At 49.8% G+C, this 19,118-nt stretch overlaps 1 protein-coding gene across 1 annotated transcript in view; it reads right to left on the reverse strand.

Moving 5' to 3' along the window:
* The window catches only part of LOC140417920 (uncharacterized), a 365,440-nt gene that overhangs the window by 340,999 nt on the left and 5,323 nt on the right, over nucleotides 1–19,118 (reverse strand). Inside the window, exon 3 of the mRNA XM_072501352.1 lies at nucleotides 9,334–16,308. The gene's annotated coding sequence lies outside the window, so the exon portion shown is untranslated. The remainder of the gene's footprint in view (nucleotides 1–9,333; nucleotides 16,309–19,118) is intronic.

Raw genomic sequence — 19,118 nt, forward strand, 5'->3', positions numbered from 1 at the left:
CCTGGAACTAGGAGAGAGGGAGCAGCGTTCACTCTGGCGACTGGATGTGGGATTATTGGCGGATGAGGGAGTCTGCGGAAGGGTGCGGGGATGTATCGAAAGATACCTGGAGGCCAACGACGGCGGGGAGGTCCGAGTAGGAGTAGTATGGGAAGCGCTGAAGGCGGTGGTCAGGGGAGAGTTGATCTCCATCAGGGCTCACAAGGAGAAAACGGAGGCCAAAGAAAGGGAAAGACTACTGGGGGAGATTTTGAGAGTAGATAAAAAATACGCGGAGGCCCCGGATGAAGGACTATACAGGGAGAGGCGACGACTCCAGACGGTGTTCGATCTGCTCACCACAGGGAGGGCAGAGGCACAGTGGAGGAAGGCACAGGGGATGAGATATGAATATGGGGAAAAGGCGAGTCGCCTGTTGGCCCACCAGCTGCGAAAGAGGATAGCGGCGAGGGAGATAGGGGGAGTTAGGGATGAAACGGGAGCCACGGTGTGGAGAGCAGGGAAGATAAGCGAGGTGTTTAAGACCTTTTACGAGAGGCTATATAGGTCCCAACCCCCGGAGGGAAAAGAGGGGATGCAGCAGTTTCTGGACCAACTAAGGTTCCCGAAGGTGGAGGAGCAGGAGGTGGCAGGCCTGGGGGCGCCAATTGGGGTGGACGAGGTGGCCAAAGGGCTGGGGAACATGCAGGTAGGGAAGGCCCTGGGACCTGATGGGTTCCCGGTGGAATTCAATAGAAAATATGTGGACCTGTTGGCCCCGCTGCTGGTAAGAACCTTTAACGAGGCCAGAGAAGGGGGGACCCTACCCCCGACAATGTCGGAGGCGACGATATCACTAATCCTGAAGCGAGATAAAGATCTGCTGCAGTGCGGGTCCTAAAAAAATAGATAGGAGGCCTATCTCATTGCTAAATGTGGACGCCAAGTTGCTGGCAAAGGTGCTGGCAACGAGGATGGAGGATTGTGTCCCGGGGGTGTTGCACGAAGACCAGACAGGGTTCGTAAAGGGGAGACAATTGAATGGCAACGTGCAACGGCTATTAGGGGTAATAATGATGCCCCCAGCAGAGGGGGAGGCAGAGATAGTGGCGGCAATGGATGCAGAGAAGGCATTTGATAGGGTGGAGTGGGAGTATCTATGGGAGGTGCTGAGGAGATTCGGGTTCGGGGAGGGGTTTGTCAGCTGGGTTAAACTCCTCTATGGGGCCCCAACGGCAAGTGTGGTCACAAATCGGCAAAGGTCGGAGTATTTTCGACTACACAGGGGAACAAGACAGGGATGCCCGCTGTCTCCATTACTGTTCGTGCTGGCAATTGAACCACTGGCCATAGTGCTGAGGGACTCCAGAAAATGGAGAGGGGTGGTTAGAGGGGGAGAGGAACACCGAGTGTCACTCTATGCGGATGACCTACTGCTGTATGTGACGAATCCAGTGGGGGGGATGACAGAGGTCATGCAGATATTGAGGGAGTTTGGAGATTTCTCGGGATATAGGCTTAACATGGGAAAGAGTGAACTTTTTGTGATACACCCTGGGGACCAGAGTAGAGGGATAGATGGCCTACCGCTAAGGAGAGTGGAAAGAAACTTCCGATACCTGGGGATTCAGATAGCCAGGAGCTGGGGAACCTTACACAGACTTAATCTGACACGACTGGAGGAACAAATGGAAGAGGATTTCAAAAGGTGGGACATGCAGCCGCTGTCACTAGCGGGCAGAGTGCAGACAATTAAGATGATGGTCCTCCCGAGGTTCCTATTTGTGTCCCAATGTCTCCCTATACTGATCACTAAGGCCTTCTTTAAAAAAATAGATAGGAGCATCACGAGCTTCGTGTGGGCAGGGAAGGCCCCGAGGGTAAGGAGGGGGTTCCTACTACGTAGCAGAGACAGAGGGGGACTGGCGTTGCCGAATTTGGGCGACTACTACTGGGCCGCCAATGTGATTCGTAAATGGATGATAGAGGGAGAGGGAGCGGCGTGGTAAAGGTTGGAGATGAAGTCCTGCAAAGGGACAAGCTTGAAGGCACTGGTGACGGCGCCATTACCGCTCTCCCCGAAAAAGTTTACCACGAACCCAGTGGTGGCGGCAACATTAAGTATCTGGGGGCAATGGAGGCGACAGAGGGGTGTGCTGGGAGCCTCGGTGTGGTCCCCGATCAGGAACAACCATAGGTTTGCCCCAGGGAGGCTGGACGGAGGATTCCAGAGCTGGTACCGGGCAGGAATCAGGAGAGTGGGAGACTTATTTATAGATGGGACGTTTGCGAGTTTGGGAGCACTTGAGGAAAAGTATGAGCTGCCCCTGGGATATACCTTTAGGTATATGCAGGTGAGAGCATTCACGAGACAACTGGTGAGGGAATTTCCGCTGCTCCCGACACAAGGGATCCAGGACAGGGTGCTTTCGGGGGGGTGGTCGGGGAGGGCAAAGTGTCAGAGATATACCGGGAGATGAGAGAAGAGGGGGAGGAGCTGGTGGACGAACTGAAGGGAAAATGGGAAGAGCTCGGGGAGGAGATTGAGGAGGGTTTGTCGGCTGATGCCCTAAGCAGGGTAAATTCCTCTTCCTCGTGTGCCAGGCTTAGCCTGATCCAATTTAAGGTGCTGCATAGAGCACACATAACGGGAGCAAGGTTGAGCAGGTTCTTCGGAGTGGAGGACAAGTGTGGGAGGTGCGGGGGAAGCCCGGCGAACCACACACATATGTTTTGGTCGTGTCCGGCACTGGAAGGGTATTAGAGGGGAGTGGCGGGAGTGATCTCAAAGGTGGTGAAGGTCCGGGTCAAGCCAGGCTGGGGGTTAGCTATATTTGGAGTAGCGGATGAGCCGGGAGTGCTGGAGGCGAAAGAGGCCGATGTTGTGGTCTTTGCGTCCCTAGTAGTGCGGCGTAGGATTTTACTCATGTGGAAGGAAGCTAAACCCCCCGGCCTGGAGACCTGGATAAACGATATGGCGGGGTTCATAAAACTGGAGCGGATGAAGTTTGCGCTGAGAGGATCGGCTCAAGGGTTCACCAGGCGGTGGCAACCGTTCCTCGACTATCTAGCGGAACGTTAGGGGGAAGATAGATAGCCAGCAGCAGCAGCCCAGCTGGGGGAGGGGGGGTAAATTGTTTGTGTTCTAGATGGGGAGAGGGGATGGGGGGAGCATTACTTCGTGTTATTTGGTTAGTTTACTATGTTAGTTAAACAATGTTATATAGCAGGTATCATGCTACCATTTTTGTTGATTTGTAAAGGAAAAAATTGTGTTTGAAAACTTTAATAAAATATATTTTTTTTAAACGTGGACACGAATCCCTTCTATTCCCTTCATGATGCGATGGAAAATCTCTGATGCCGAGATGATGCCAAATGGCATTCGGTTGTAGTAGAATCTGCCAAAAGGCGTGTTGAAGGTGCAGAGCCTTCTGCTGGATTCTCCAAGTTGGATTTGCCAAAATCCTTGGGATGCGTCCAATTTTGTGAAGAAGCGCGCGTGTGCCATCTCACTTGTGATTTCTTCCCTCTTCGGGATGGGGTAATGTTCCCGCATGTTTTTGTTTAGATCCTTGGGGTCAATGCAGATGCGTAGGTCCCCCGAAGGCTTCTTTACGCACACCATCGAGCTGACCCAGTCGGGTGGTTCAGTGACCTTGGAGATTACGCCTTTTTGTTGTAGACTCGTGAGCTCTGCCTTCAGGCGTCTCTCAGTGGGGCAGGGACACGTCGTGGTGCGTGGACCACTGGCTTCGCATCAGGCCGCAGTAGAATCTTGTACTCGTACGGCAGCGTGCCCATCCCGCTAAATACATCTGGGTACTGGGTTAGGATGTCGTCGATGCCGGCCTGAAGATCCGAATGGGACGGCGTCGTGGTGTAGACCCTTTGAATGAGGTTCAGTTGCTTGCAGGCGTGCGCACCTAGCAGGGACGCCCTGGCTGGTTTAACAATCTCGAAGCGTAAGCTTGCTTGTGTGTGTCGGCTGGACACCTGCAGATGGCAGGACCCCAGTGCCTTGATTGCGTTTCCATTGCAGTCCAGGAGTGTGCAGGCAGCTGGAAGGATTGTGGGGGGATTCTTGATTCGCTTGAAGTCATTCTGCGAAATCAGGTTGGCGGAGGCACCTGTGTCCAGTTTGAACTGGATGGGGCAGTGGTTGACCTTCATCACTGCATGCCATTCGTCCTCGGAATCCACGGCCAGGATTGATTGGACTTGCGATGTGTCCGGTGTGGGGTATTCGCACTTCGTAATAATGGCCACTCAGTAAGTGCTGTCCAGGTATTCATCATCCGGATCCGTCGCACTGCCTGGATCAGTCATGCATTCAGTGTTGCACACGTCTGATGCGCCGCTGTCAGAATTGGGAGTGCTGGCTCCTGACTGGTGGTGCAGATCTGCACAGGGCTGCATAGAGGTTTGGTTTCCCACAGTTTAAACAGCGCTTGCCTCTTGCAGGGCAGTTAAAAAAAAAATGGGCGGTGCCGCAGTTCGCACACGTCATGACGTCCACGTCATGATGCTCAGTGCGTCGTTGCGCATGCGCAGTGTGGTTTTCGGCCACTTCGAGTTCCCGATCGCATTGCATATGCGTCGGGCCCCGGGAAGAGCGCGCAAAATGGCCACTTTCGTCAATGTGGAGGTGCTGCATCCGGGAGATGGCCTGAACACTCTTCATCTCGTGGGAGGCTTGTTTTTCTCTTTCTGCCGTTTTGTACTGTGAATAGTGATTTTTAGAGTGCTCATGCACAGTACACGTTTCAATCGCGACTGGCAGGGCCATGTGCTTGATTTCCAACAATTGCTCCAGCAGAGGATCAGAGTGGACTCCAAAAACGATTTGGTCTCTGATCATGGAGTCAGTGATATCACCGAAGTTGCAGGATTGCGCTAGCAGTCTAAGGTTAGTTAGATAGGAGTTGAAGGATTCGTCTTTACTTTGCATCCTCTGCTTGAAGATGTAGCGATCGAAGATTTTGTTGGTGTCCACCTCGCAGTGGCTGTCGAATTTGTCCAGGATGGTTTGGTACTTCGTTTTGTCCTGCCCTTCGGAAAAGTGAAAGGAGTTGAAGATCTCTATCGCATGGTCACCCGCAGTGGTGAGTAGAAGAGCTATCCTCCGAGCATCGGTCGCGCCATTGAGGTCGGATGCTTCCACGTATAGTTGACATTTCTGCTTGAATGATCGCCAGTTGGCACTAAGATTGCCGGTGGTCCCGAGCTGATGAGGAGCCTGAATCTTGTCCATTGTGCCTGTATTCAGTAGCTGGTTGTCACGGATCTTGCTGATTTGAACTAAATAGATTGAACAGTCACTCCTGGTATCATGTTGTGTTATGCTGCTTCGGATAACACAGGCTGCTACTTGATGCAGTCTTAACTAAAGGATGCTCCAGGCTATGAAATGAGTTCAACGTGTTTATTGAGCTATTCACACAGTTCTCAAATGAGTTTGACTCTCTGCTAATCTAACTGTAGTAACTCAGTCTAACTGTACCAGCCTGCTCTGAGCCACGTGCTGGGGTGTGATGCTGCTGATCAACCCTGTCTAACCCTCTAGATGTCTGTCTGTGGAAAGAGGCAGGGTGTGAGTGCCTCATCCCTTTTATAGTGTTTATGGCATGCCCCCTTGTGGTGATGCCACCTCTGAGTGTCCTGACTGCCCATTGGTTGTGTCCCTTTCTGAGTGTTCATTGGTTGCAAGTTTGCATATCATGACACCAATAACATTTCAATTTGTAAACTGTGAGGAAAGGATACTTCACCGCCAGGAGCGATTCCACTGACAAAAAGGGATGTTTTTACATTAAAACAAACTTTATCAGCACAGGATTAACCCACTTTCAAGGGGGACAAAAATCAGCTTTGCAATTAGCAGTTAAACAGTTCTAAAAAAGTAAAGAATGGTTTCTGAGCTCACTTTCTCATCTACCTCTAAAATTTCAATTAAATAAAATCCACACACACAGATCAAATGTCACTTATTAATACAGGTAACACACAGTGGCATACACATTTATTCACAAAGTCCTTGGGAGAGAAGCTTTCAGAAGTCAGTCTGAGAAACACAACCTCTTTCCCCAGAACCCAGTGTAAGACTCCAAAAATGAAACTAAAATCAGACACCAGGGCTAAAAGCCAAACTAAAAACAGACCCAACCCCTTCCACGAGTGACATCACAGCCTGTCTAGCTGTTAACCCTTAACCACAGCTTTTGCACCCATATAAGCTGGATACCTTAACCAGGGTTCTTTTAAGAACATTACTGCAACAGACACATAATACAATATACATAATGTTACAACACCCTGGGCTGGTGTGCGGTCAATTCCAGCCCCACTTGGCCCGGAGGAGCAACACAATTGAATTGACCAATAATTCTTATAAAAATACCCAAAGTCTTTGGCCTTTGGCGGCCCAATAATTACAATCGCCAGGTCTGTAAATATAAACACAATTACTGTTTATCAATAACAAGAACGGTCATGAAATATGCAGCAAATACAACTGGTTAATTCTTATCTAATTCGGGGGCGGCACGGTGGCGCAGTGGTTAGCCGAGGTCCCATGTTCGATCCTGGCCCTGGGTCACGTTTGCATGTTCTCCCCGTGTCTGCGTGGGTCTCACCCCCACAACCCAAAGATGTGCAGGCTAGGTGGATTGGCCACGCTAAATTGCCCCATAATTGGAAAAAAAAAATTGGATACCCTAAATTTATTTTTTTAACATCCCTTATCTAATTCCTAATCTCCACTTTAACTTGCCCCACCCCGCCCTCTACACACACAAGATAAACAAACATTTATTTTTATAAATCTAGAGTACCCAATTATTATTTTTTCCGAATAAGGGGCAATTTAGCGTGGTCAACCCACCTGCCCTGCACATCCACGCAGACATGGGGAGAAAAAAAATCCACACGGACAGTGCCCCGGGCCGGGATTCGAACCCGGGTCTCAGCGCCGCGGTCCCAATGCTAACCACTGCACCACATGCTGCCCCTCTGCTGCTTTACTTAAAGATATATGTCCATTAAGCATCCATGATTCAATAATGATAATGGCAAAAAATAAAGAAGAGGAAACAAGGGAATTAACAGGAAGGACCCTTCCACTAAAAATGTCCTACATTCATTTTTTAAAATATAAATTTAGGGTACCCAATTATTTTTTCCAATTAAGGGGCAATTTAGCGTGGCCAATCCACCTACCCTGCACATCTTTTGGGTTGTGGGGGCCAAACCCACGCAAACACGGGGAGAATGTGCAAACTCCACACGGACAGTGACCCAGAGCCGGGATTCGAACCTGGGACCTCGGCGCCGTGAGGCAGCAGAGCTAACCACTGTGCCACCGTGCTGCCCTAAAATTTCCTCCATTCTTGACTCTAAACACAGCTTTAAAGGGGCCCTCTGTTCCGTATCTAGGATCCCTGAGCCACGGAAGAGAGCAGCTGCGCCACATTTCTTGCCCAGCTCAGGGTTAACCCACACATCCAGTCCAGCAGCAGTAACAGAATTCAACCCGGGCAGTCACTTGTGAATTTGCTGATGTCTCCGCAGGTGTGACGGCCGCGTGAATTTCTTCCCGCACACGGAGCAGGCGAACGGCCTCTCCCCGTTGTGAATGCGTCGGTGCCTGGTCATGTGGGATGACCAGATGAACCTCTTCCCACACACGGAGCAGGTGAAGGGCCTCTCCCTGGTGTGGACCCGCTGATGCTGCAGCAGGGTGAACGACCGAGTGAATCCCGACCCACACACGGAGCAGCTGAAGGGCTTCTCCCCGGTGTGGATTTGCTGGTGCTTGAGCAGGTTGGACGAATCCTTGAAGCCCTTCCCACACTCTGAGCAGGTGAACGGCCTCTCTTCGGTGTGACTGAGTTGGTGTCTCAGCAGATCGCCGCGGATCTTAAAGCTCTCCTTGCAGGCAGAGCATTTAAATGGTCTCGTATCGGAGTGAATGTGCTGGTGCCGATGCAGGTTGGAGGCATACGTGAATGCCTTCCCACACACCGAGCACTTGAACGGCTTTTTCTTGTGGTGAACGCACTGGTGTACGGCGAGTTCCGATGACGTTTTGAATCTGATCCCGCAGTGGGAGCACACGAATGGGATCTCGGCAATGTGAACACGTTGGTGGGACGACAATTCCTTGGCACTTTCATAGCTCTCCCCACAGGCTAAGCATTTAAATGACTTGTGGACTCTCTGGTGGGTTTGCAAAGTGGATAACTGAGTGAATCTCTTCCCACACTCGGAGCAGGTGAACGGTCTATTCCGAGTGTGAACTCGCTGGTGGGTATTTAAACCAGATAACTGAGTGAATCCCTTCCCACACTCGGAGCAGGTGAACGGTCTATTCCGAGTGTGAACTCGCTGGTGGGTATTTAAACCCGATAACTGAGTGAATCCCTTCCCACACTTGGAGCAGGTGAACGGCCTCTCCCCAGTGTGAATGCGTCGATGAGTTTCCAGTTGGGATGGGTAATTGAATCCCTTTCCACAGTCCCTACATTTCCACGGTTTCTCCATGGTGCCGGCGTCCTTGCGTCTCCCCAGGTTAGACAATCAGTCGCAGCCTCGTCCACACACAGAATATGTGCGCTGTCGCTCCTCACTGTGAATGGTGTGATGTTTTTTCAGGCTGTGTAACCGGTTAAAGCTCTTTCCACAGTCAGTTCACTGGCACACTCTCAGTCGGGTGTGCGCGTTTCAGTGCTTTTCCAGTCACACCGATGTTTGGGTGGCGTGGTAGCAGTGGTTAGCACTGTTGCTTCATTGTGCAGGGGTCCCCTGTTCGATTCCTGCTTGGGCCACTGTCTGTGCGGAGTCTGCACGTTCGCCCCGTGTCTGCATGGGTTTCCTCCGGGCGTTCCGGTTTCCTCCCACAAGTCCCGAAAGACGTGCTGTTGGGTGAATTGTATGTTCTGAATTCTCCCTCTGTGACCCGAACAGGCTCCGGAATGTGGCGACTGGGGCTTTTCACAGTAACTTCATTGCAGTGTTAATGTCAGCCTACTTGTGACAATAAAGATTTTAAAATTATTAAAATATTTTCCGATAGACAGAACATTTATGCTTCCACATTGAAAGGATGATGATATTCAGGTCCTGAAGCAGTAAGTGACTCTGCCAGAGTGAAGTTCGATTTGAGTTTTCAGTCTGTAAATCCACCCTATAAAGAGAGTTTATAAAAGTCACTACTGTTAAGGACAGGATAGAAATTCTGAACAGACAATTCTAGTTCCTCTGGAACATTTGTTCCTCTCTTGTTCCCCCAAAGCTGTAAATCCCCGTCCCACACACTCTCCCTCCTCCCTGGGCTGAAATCCAAACCCATCTCACCATCTGCACCATTTCTTTCCTCCACTCCCAATTTTCTCCCTCCCTCTCCACCGCCTGGGTTCCATTCTCCAACCCCTCTCTGCAAAGTGAAAGTAAATTGAATGAATCGATCATTTCTCTCCTGGTTTTATGGGCCAGGGTTTAGAGAACCCCAAAGTGTATCATGGAGTTCACCTGACCCACAACTTTTACTAGATTGTGGTATGGGGAGCACACGGCCCACTCTACAGGTGTGGCACAGCAGAAATCGAAAAGTATTTTTTAAAGCAAAACAATGTTTATTCTATGAACTCATGTTAACCTTTTAAAACAAACAGCGAACATCTTAGCAACCATTAATTCAAATACAACCCCCAAAGAATACAACACTAAGTAATCCTTAAGCTGTCTTTTTAACATCCATAAAAACCTTTAAAACACAAAGATCAGGTTTAAATTCACTACTGAGAGCAGTTATTAGTTTTAAATCACCAAAGGATCGATTTGCGTCTTTAGATTACAGAGAGACTAATACCCCTTCTGGCTGTGACTGCAGCTATCCAGCTCTGAAGACGAAACTAAAACACACACTGCACCAAACAGCCTAAAATGAAAGTTAAAAGCTGACAGACAGCCCAGCTCCATCCCATCTCTGACATCACTGATAAACACCCATTTCTTAAAGGTACACTTCTTAAACATTTCTTAATTTGCAGATGACACTATAGTCGGTGGAGTTATGGACAGTGCGGAAGAATGTTACAAGTTACAGAGGGACATAGATAAGCTGCAGCGCTGGACTGAGAGGTGGCAAATGGAGTTTAATGCAGAAAAGTGTGAGGTAATTCATTTTGGAAGGAATAACAGGAAGACAGAGTTCTGGGCTAATGGTAAGATTCTTGGCAGTGTGGATGAGCAGAGATCTCGGTGTCCATGTACATAGATCCCTGAAAGTTGCCACCTAGGTTGAGAGGGTTGTTAAGAAGGCGTACGGTGTGTTAGCTTTTATTGGTAGAGGGATTGAGTTTCGGAACCATGATATCATGTTGCAGCTGTACAAAACTCAGGTGCGGCCGCATTTGGAGTATTGCGTGCAATTCTGGTCGCCACATTATAGGAAGGATGTGGAAGCATTAGAAAGGGTGCAGAGGAGATTTACCAGAATGTTGCCTGGGATGGAGGGAAGATCTTATGAGGAAAGGCTGAGGGACTTGAGGCTGTTTTCGTTAGTGAGAAGGTTAAGAGGTGACTTAATTGAGGCATACAAGATGATCAGAGGATTGGATAGGGTGGACAGTGAGAGCCTTTTTCCTCGGATGGTGATGTCTAGCACGAGGGGACATAGCTTTAAGTTGAGGGGAGATAGATATAAGACAGATGTCAGAGGTAGGTTCTTTACTCAGAGAGTAGAAAGGGCGTGGAATGCCCTGCCTGCAACCGTAGTGGACTCGCCAACACTAAGGGCATTCAAATGGTCATTGGATAGACGATAAAAGAATAGTGTAGATGGGCTTTAGAGTGGTTTCGCAGGTCGGCGCAACATTGAGGGCCAAAGGGCCTGTACTGCGCTGTGATGTTCTATGTTCTAAACACCTATTTCTTAAAGGTACTCTCACATGACACCTGGTCACTGGAACCCTACCGACTCTGTGTTCCCTCCCAAGGTGGTCACACATGTGCCCTACCGGCTGAACATACTTCCCTCAAGTTGCCTGGGTAACCCCGACCTGTCCCCAAAGACGTCCTGCGCCTCTGACTCCCCTTTTTTAAGCAAACCCTCAGGATCGAGGATAACCTGCTTCTACTCTCACTCAATGGGTTCACAGATGGCTGATAATCCGATGTGTATTCTGCGGACTCCTATCACATGTGGTGGGTGGTGTTTGAAGGGTTGGGTAGATGAGATGTTGGGTGGTTGGTGTGTTCTCTGATGCATCAACCTCATCCCTTCGTACTCCCGGTGGGAGTCTCTCAATGTGTTTGGTGCCTTGACGAATAAATCTTCTTGTCGATCACAATCCAGGGACTCCCATGAGACTGTGTGTGGAGGTTTGCTCGCTCCAATGACGCTTTTGAGGAAAATCCCTAAATGTTTCCTGACGTGACTCAGTTCCGGAGTGTGGTGTCAGGTGTACGAGTGACACGTCTGTTCAGTGGGGCTGGTTTTGTGTGGCCAGCGCCTTTATGCTGGGCATGTTGTCTTTGGAAAGGACACTGCTGGTGGACCGCCCTCCTTGCCATTGGATTTGGAGCACCTTGTGCAGGCCGGCTGCAGGTACTTCCCCAGTGCTGTCTCCACTGCTCCAGGTCTCTGAAGCCTTTAGGAGCACAGGGATCACAGGTGCCTGGTATACCGTGACCTCTGTCTCCGATTTAAGATCATCAAATACTTTTCTCCTCGTAAGGCCAAAAGCTGTGCTGACACATTAGAGGTGCTGATCAATACGTGTGCCTTTGGCAAGAAGAGGCTGCCAGGATATGGAAATGGTCCACATTTTCCTGGATCTCACCATTAATATTACTTGACTTGGGGGGGGGGGGATTAAAACATACAAGGTAAATAACGAAATGGTGGGTAAGAGGTGCGCGGGATACCCAACAACTTGCTGATACCAATGGCATGCATGGTTTCCTCAGAGTTGTCAATCTGTGACCCAAGCACTCAAAGGCCCACCCCACTGAGAGGCAAGCGTGGAGGGGAACTCATCACATAATAATCTTTATTGTCACAAGTGGGCTGACATTAACGCTGCAATGAAGTTACTGTGAAAATCCCCCAGTCGCCACATTCCGGAGCCTGTCCGGGTCACAGAGGGAGAATTCAGAATGTCCAATTCACCCAACAGCACGTCTTTCGGGACTTGTGGGAGGAAACCGGAGCACCCAGAGGAAATCCCGCAGTCACAGGGAGAACGTGCCGACTCCGCACAGACAGTGACCCAAGCTGGGAATCGAACCTGGGACCCTGGCGCTGTGAAGCAACAGTGCTAACCACTTGTGCTACCGTGCCCCTCTCAGTCAAGGACTCCGACTTTGACTTCAACGTCCTCAATTCCATTCCTCGATACTCTGTCAGCTCAGTCTCTGTGCTCCCCCGGTCCAGCGCGAAAGTGAAAAAGCCGTTCGAAAGCGGAGAAACAACACGGCCTCTGATGCAGATGAAATCCCTGCCGAAATTCTGAAACGGGGAGCTATACTCCTGGCACAGCTGCACAACCCCATTTGGGAGAGAGATGCAAACTGGGGGATCTCAGGAACACAGACTATGACTATATTCAAGAAGGGAGACAAGTCTGATTGCGGTATTTACGGGGAAGATCATTGCAAGGGTCCTCCTCAATCAGCTCCTCTGAGTATCCAAAGATAGCGTTCCAGACTCTGAGTGGTTTCCCCCGCCATCAAGAGGCACCACAACATGGTCTCCTTCTGCACTGTAAATTCAATGATAGTCTATGATTAATCTAGGACAAAGGTTCGGCACAACATCGTGGGCCGAAGGGCCTGTTCTGTGCTGTATTTTCTATGTTCTATGTTATGTTCTAACACGATCTTCACTGCGAGACAAACGCAAGAATAGTGCAAGGAAAAGCACTGGTCGCAGTGCTTTGTCTTTTTCAACCTCACATAAGCTTTTTACACAGTCAAATGTGAAGCATCCTGCAGTATCCTCCTCAAATTTGGTTGGCCTCGGAGCTTGCCACCATCCTTCCACCTACTCCCCGATAACATTCGAGCCATGGTCCACTTGAGCAGAACAACCATGATGCATTTCCATAAAGACTGGGATCAGACAAGACTGTCAAGGTGCCATTTCTCTCTCTGCCCCTCACCTCCAAGACAATATCCATGGGTGCGGACATAACCTACAGAACTGTTAGGAAACCTACACCATCCTCCAATCAAAATCCGTCCAACCTTAGAGCTCCAGTGTGCAGAGGCCTAATTTGTATGTTAAATCCGTCCATCTGTCTTGATTCCATAAGCTCGGCACACCAATGTGAGTGTCCTCGCCCAGGCCAATATCCCCAGTAGCGAGGCACTGGTCACGCTCAACCAGCTGCGATGGGCGGGCCACATTGTGCTCTACTTCGAGATCCGCAATGGCAAGCGATCACTGGAGGGCAGAGGAAATGCTACAAGGACACCCTGAAAGCCCTCCTAAATAGATGCTACATCCCCATCGAAACGCTTGCCGTAGAATGCAGAAACTGGAGAAGAAGCATCCGCAAAGGCATCAAAAGGTAAGGAAAGGGTGATAAGATAAGGGGGGTTTAATATATATATAAAGACAAGAAAGAAAGAAATGGTAAAAGAAAGTTAAAATGAAATGGGATTAAAAAAGGGTCGAGGTGGGGTAGAGCTAATCATCTGAAGTTGTTGAATCCGATGTCGAGACCGGAAGGCTGTAGCCTAACCGGAAGAGGAGATGTTGTTCCTCTATTTTGCGTTGAGAACACTGCAGCAGGCCAAGAACAGACATGTGGGCATGGGAGCAGGGTCTTGTGCTGAAATGGCAAGAATTGGGAAGGTCAGGGTCCTGAATGCGCACAGACCGAAGGTGCTCAGCAAAGCGATCACCCAGTCTGCGTTTGGTCTCTCCAATATAGAGGAGACCACATTGGGAGCAGCGAATGCAATAGACCAGATTGAAAGAGGTGCAGGTGAAACGTTGTTTAACCTGGAATGAGTGTTTTGGGCCTGGGATGTTAAGCATGGAAGGGGTAAAAGAGCAGGTGTTACACCTTCTGCGATTGCATGGGAAGGTTCCATGGGTGATGGGAGAGGTGTTGGGTATGGTGGAGGAGTGGACTAGATTATCTCGGAGGGAACGGTCTCTGTGGAATGCTGACAGAGGGAGTGAAGGGAAGATGTGTTTGGTGGTGGGCATCACGCTGGAGTTGGTGAAAATGGCGGAGGATTATGCCTTGCATACGGAGGCTGGTGGGGTGAAATGTGAGAACAAGGGGGACTCTATCCTTGTTCTGGGAGGGAGGGGAGGGGAGGGGGCAGGGATAGTGGCGCGGGAGATGGACCGCACACTGTTTCAGGCCCTGTCCACAACTGGAGGTGGGAAATCACGGTTGAGGAAGAAGGAACACATTTTCGAAGCACCATTTTGGAAAGTGGCATCATCGGAACAAATGCGACGGAGGTGGAGGAGCTGAGAGAAAGGGATGGAGTCCTTACAGGGTGTAGGGTGCGAAGAGCTGTAGTCCAGATAGCTGTGGGAGTCATTGGGCTTGTAGTGGGTATTAGTGGATAGTCTATTGCTGGAAATGGAGACAGAAAGATCAAGGCAGGGAAGGGAAGTGTCTGAGATGGACCAGGTGAAAGTGATGGAGGGATGGAAACTGGAAGCGAAGTTGATGAATTTTTCCAGGTCCGGACGAGAGCCTGAAGCGGCAACAAAATAATCATCAATGTACCGGTAAAGGAGTTGTGGGAAGGGACCCGGGTAGGCCTGGAACAAGAAATGTTCCACATACCCCATAGAAAGGCAAGCGTAGCTAGGACCCATGCTGGTACCCATTGCTGCACCTTTGATTTGGAGAAAGTGGGATGGGTTAAAGGAGAAGTTGTTGAGAGATAGAACAGGTTCAGCCAGGCAGAGGAGAGTGGTGGTGGATGGGAATTGTCCAGGCCTCTTTTCGAGAAAGAAACAAAGAGCTCTCAGGCCATCCTAGTGTGGGATGGAGGTGTAGCGAGATTGCACATCCATGGTGAACAGGATGTGGTTAGGGCCCGCGGACTGGAAGCTGTCAATATGACGCAGGGCATCAGAGGAATCCCGCATGTAGGTGGGGAGGGAATGGACCAGAGGAGTGAGGATAGAGTCAAGATAAGAGGAAATGTGTTCGGTGGGGCAGGAGCAAGCTGACACAATGGGCCTGCCGGGACAGTGCTTTTTGTGGATTTTGGGAAGTAGGTGAAAGCGGGCTGTCCGGGGTTGGGAGACTGAGGTTGGAAGCCATAGGGGGAAGGCATCTGGAGGAAATAAGGTCGCTAACGGTGTTGGAGATAATGGCTTGATGCTCAGTGGTCTGGTCATGGTCCAGGGGGAGGTAGGAGGAAGTATCTGAGAGTTGGCGCTCAGCCTCTGCGAGGTAGAGGTCAGTCCACCAGACGACAACAGCACCCCCTTTGTCAGCAGGTTTGATGACAAAGTCGGGGTTAGACCTGATGGAGTGAAGAGCAGAGAGTTCGAAGGAGAAAGGTTGGAATGGGTGAGGGGGGCAGAAAAATTAAGATGTTCAATGTCCCGTCGACAGTTCTCAATGAAAAGATCGAGGGCAGGTAATTGTCCCAGCGGAAGTGTCCACTTGGAGGCAGAATGTTGGAGGCACATGGAAGGATCTGTGGAATGGGGGGGGGGGGGACTCTTGCCCAAAGAAGTGGGCACGGATATGAAGGCAGCGAAAAAAGAGTTCAACATCATGTTGAGCCCGGAATCAATTGAGGTGGGGATGTAAGGCTACAGAGCTGAGCTGATAAATTGAGATGGTTGCTCAGTGAAAGCAAAACTGAAAAACAAGGGACAGGCTTTGGGGAGGGGGGTGGTTGTAGGAAACTAAGAAGCAAAAGGGGGGGGGGGTCAATATGGAGGGGAAAGATCACGGTCTAAACTCGTTGAACTCAATGTTGAGTCCAGAAGGCTGTATCACACATCATGAGAAGAGGAGGCGTTCTTCCAGTTTACGTGGGCATCGCTGGAGCATTCCAGGATGGACCCGTGGGAGCAAGATGCCAAACTGAAATGGAAAGCAACCGGAAGCTCGGGGTCCGTACTCACGGACAGAGCGATGATGTCCCAAAGGGCGTCCAAACAACCAATAAATATCACTGATTTAGACATTTAAATTGTGACAATTATTTCACTCTTAACTGGTCATGTAACATAATTTCAAAAACATAATAATTTGAGTAAAACACTGAGGAAGCTGGAAATGTGAAGTGAAAACAGAAAGTTGTGGAAAACCTCAGCAGGTTTGGCAGCTTCTGTGAAGAGAAAGAAAGAGAGTTAATATTTCCAATGCAACCTGATTCTTCTTCAGAACTGACAGTTCACAGCATTGTGATTTCAATAGACAAAGATAATGAATGTGACCTTTGTGGTTCTTACAGATATCTGGCTGTAAATCTGATTTCAGACCTTCCTCTGAACACTTTTCAACCTCAGCTCATTGTCCATTCATTCACTAAAGACCCGGATAGAAAATCACCGCCATCGCCGGTTGCCCGGGTGACCCAGGGCTTGTCACCAGGGAGGATGTCCCCCCCACTCCCTCTTCCTATACCAAGATGGCCGCTCCACGCCCCACTGCCTTAACAAAACACACGCCTTCCTCTCCCAAGAGGGCGGCGATCGGTTGCCTGGGTAATCAGGCCTGTCACCGGGGAGGAAGCTCTGCCTCCCTGATCCCTATTCGCAAGATGGCAGCCAGGAAGCTCGCTCCCTCTGGGCCTGTCACCGCTGGCGGCCGGGGTAAACACTTGAAATGAAATGAAATGAAAATCGCTTATTGTCACAAGTAGGCTTCAAATGTAGTTACTGTGAAAAGCCCCTAGTCGCCACATTCCGGCGCCTGTTCGGGGAGGCTGGTACGGGAATTGAACCCGCGCTGCTGGCATGCCTTGGTCTGCTTTCAAAGCCAGCGATTTAGCACTTGGCCTGCGGCCTCTTATTCGGGGCAGGCCTACCCCAGAGGTTGATAAAGTTTGCAGTGCAGCCGCGGTTTCTATTCCTACCCTGTGCTCACAATCTCCTCCCGAACCGTCCGCTCTCCCTCACTCTCTCACATTGACTGACACTGAGCGTGCTCAGAGCACACACCCACACTGCACCTGCGCGCTGGACTCCCAGGCTCACCAGCAGCAACTGGAGAGAGGAACAATCCAGTACAGAAGGAGGCCTTTCGGCCCACCGAGTCTGCACCTACCCTCCGAAAGTGCACCCACTCCACTGCCCTATCATCCCTGTAACCGCCGAACATTTATCATAGCCAATCCACCTCGTCTGCACATCCTTTGGACTGTGAGAGGAAACTGGGGCGCCCGGAGGAAACCCACGTAGACACGGGGAGAAAGTGCAAACTCCACACAGACAGTCACCCAAGGCCGGATCAAGCACGGGTTGCAGGTGCTGTGAGGCAGCAGTGCCACTATGCCGCCCCAAGGTTAACACAGTTAACCTTTCAAGTCCATATGACTTTTCTTCAGAGCTAAAGAGAGGGAGAAATGTGAGAGATTAGATACTGTATGAGAGGGGGTGGAGCTGAGTAGATCAGTGACAGATGGGAGCTGGGAGAGATTGCAACAAAGATGTGTAGGGCACGAGACAGAGGAACTGTTACTGGCAATGTGAAGGGCTAAGGAAGGTGCTGATAGAGGCATAAAGGTAAGATAACACTGGATTCTGCACTGTAAATTCTATGTTCTAAGTAAATTCTACAGCAGGATGTGTGAATGGGAGAACAAAGGTGGGGGAGTTGCATTGAGATGAAAAATGTTTTGGGTTTTAAAAAGGGGGTCAGGATGGAGAAGAACTGTCACAGCCTAAAGTTGGTGAGTCCCTAGGGCTGTAGCGGGCCAAATCGGAAGACTAAGAGTTGCTTCTCCAGTTTGTGTTGGGCTTCAGCAATAGGGGACTTTCTGCAGCGCAGGTGGTTCTGGGTAAACTAGCCGCCATATCGACCAATCGGTGAATGAGACTTATTTGCCAAATTGGCTTCCATGGATGAGGCGGATACTGGGCAAGAAGCACAATGATGGGTTTCAGACATTTTATTAAACCCAGACGCACGTATTCCGATTGGAGATAACTTACACTAGAGGACTGCAGAGGAGAGTCACCGATACTGCCTGGGCCGGTGAGAAACAGCAATGAGGGGAGGCTGGTTAGGGTAGGGGTTGTTTTCCTTAGAGCCAGAGAAGGCCAAGGGGGTGACACGATTGAGGTGTACAAAATTATGAGGAGCATAAGTAAAATAGATAGTAAGAAACAGGGGGCAATAACCAGGTGGCATAGATTAAGGTATGGGGCACAAGATTCAGAAGGAATTTGAGGCAAAAGATTTTCACGCAAAGGGTGCACAAACTGCCTGAAAGAGTGGTAGAGGTGGGAACCCTTGCAATAGTTAAGAAGCATTTAGATGAGCATTTGAAACACCATGACCATACAAGGCTACGGACCAGCTGCTGGAAAATGAGATCAGTATAGTTAAGTGTTTGATGGCTGGCATCGACACGATGGGCTACATTTTGCTGTAAAACTCTATAACTCAACCCAGCAATGTGAAGCCTCTTGAGAGCCCACCCCCTTTACAGCCAGTATTCATGGGAGCTGTTCTAATCGTAACAATCCCTGTCTGTCTAGTTAGAACATAGAACTGTACAGCACAGTACAGGCCCTTCGGCCCACGATGTTGTGCCCAACTAGTCTGAAACTAAGATCAAATCAACCTGCTCCCAATCATTGTGGTGCGCTCCATATGCCTATCCAATAACCGCTTAAAAGTTCCTAAAGTGTCCGACTCCACTACCATAGCTGGGAGTGCTTTCCACGCCCCAACCACTCTCTGAGCAAAGAACCTACCTCTGACATCCCTCCTATATCTCCCACCCCGAACCTTATAGTTATGCCCCCTTGTAACAGCTACATCCACCCGAGGAAAAAGTCGCTGAACGTCCACTCTATCTATCCTTCTCATCATCTTATACACCTCAATTAAGTCGCCTCTCATCCTCCTCCGCTCCAAAGAGAAAAGCCCTAGCTCCCTCAACCTTTCCTCATAAGACCTATCCTGCAA

The sequence above is a fragment of the Scyliorhinus torazame genome, chromosome 5 (genome assembly GCF_047496885.1).
Source record: "Scyliorhinus torazame isolate Kashiwa2021f chromosome 5, sScyTor2.1, whole genome shotgun sequence".
Taxonomy (NCBI): domain Eukaryota; kingdom Metazoa; phylum Chordata; class Chondrichthyes; order Carcharhiniformes; family Scyliorhinidae; genus Scyliorhinus; species Scyliorhinus torazame.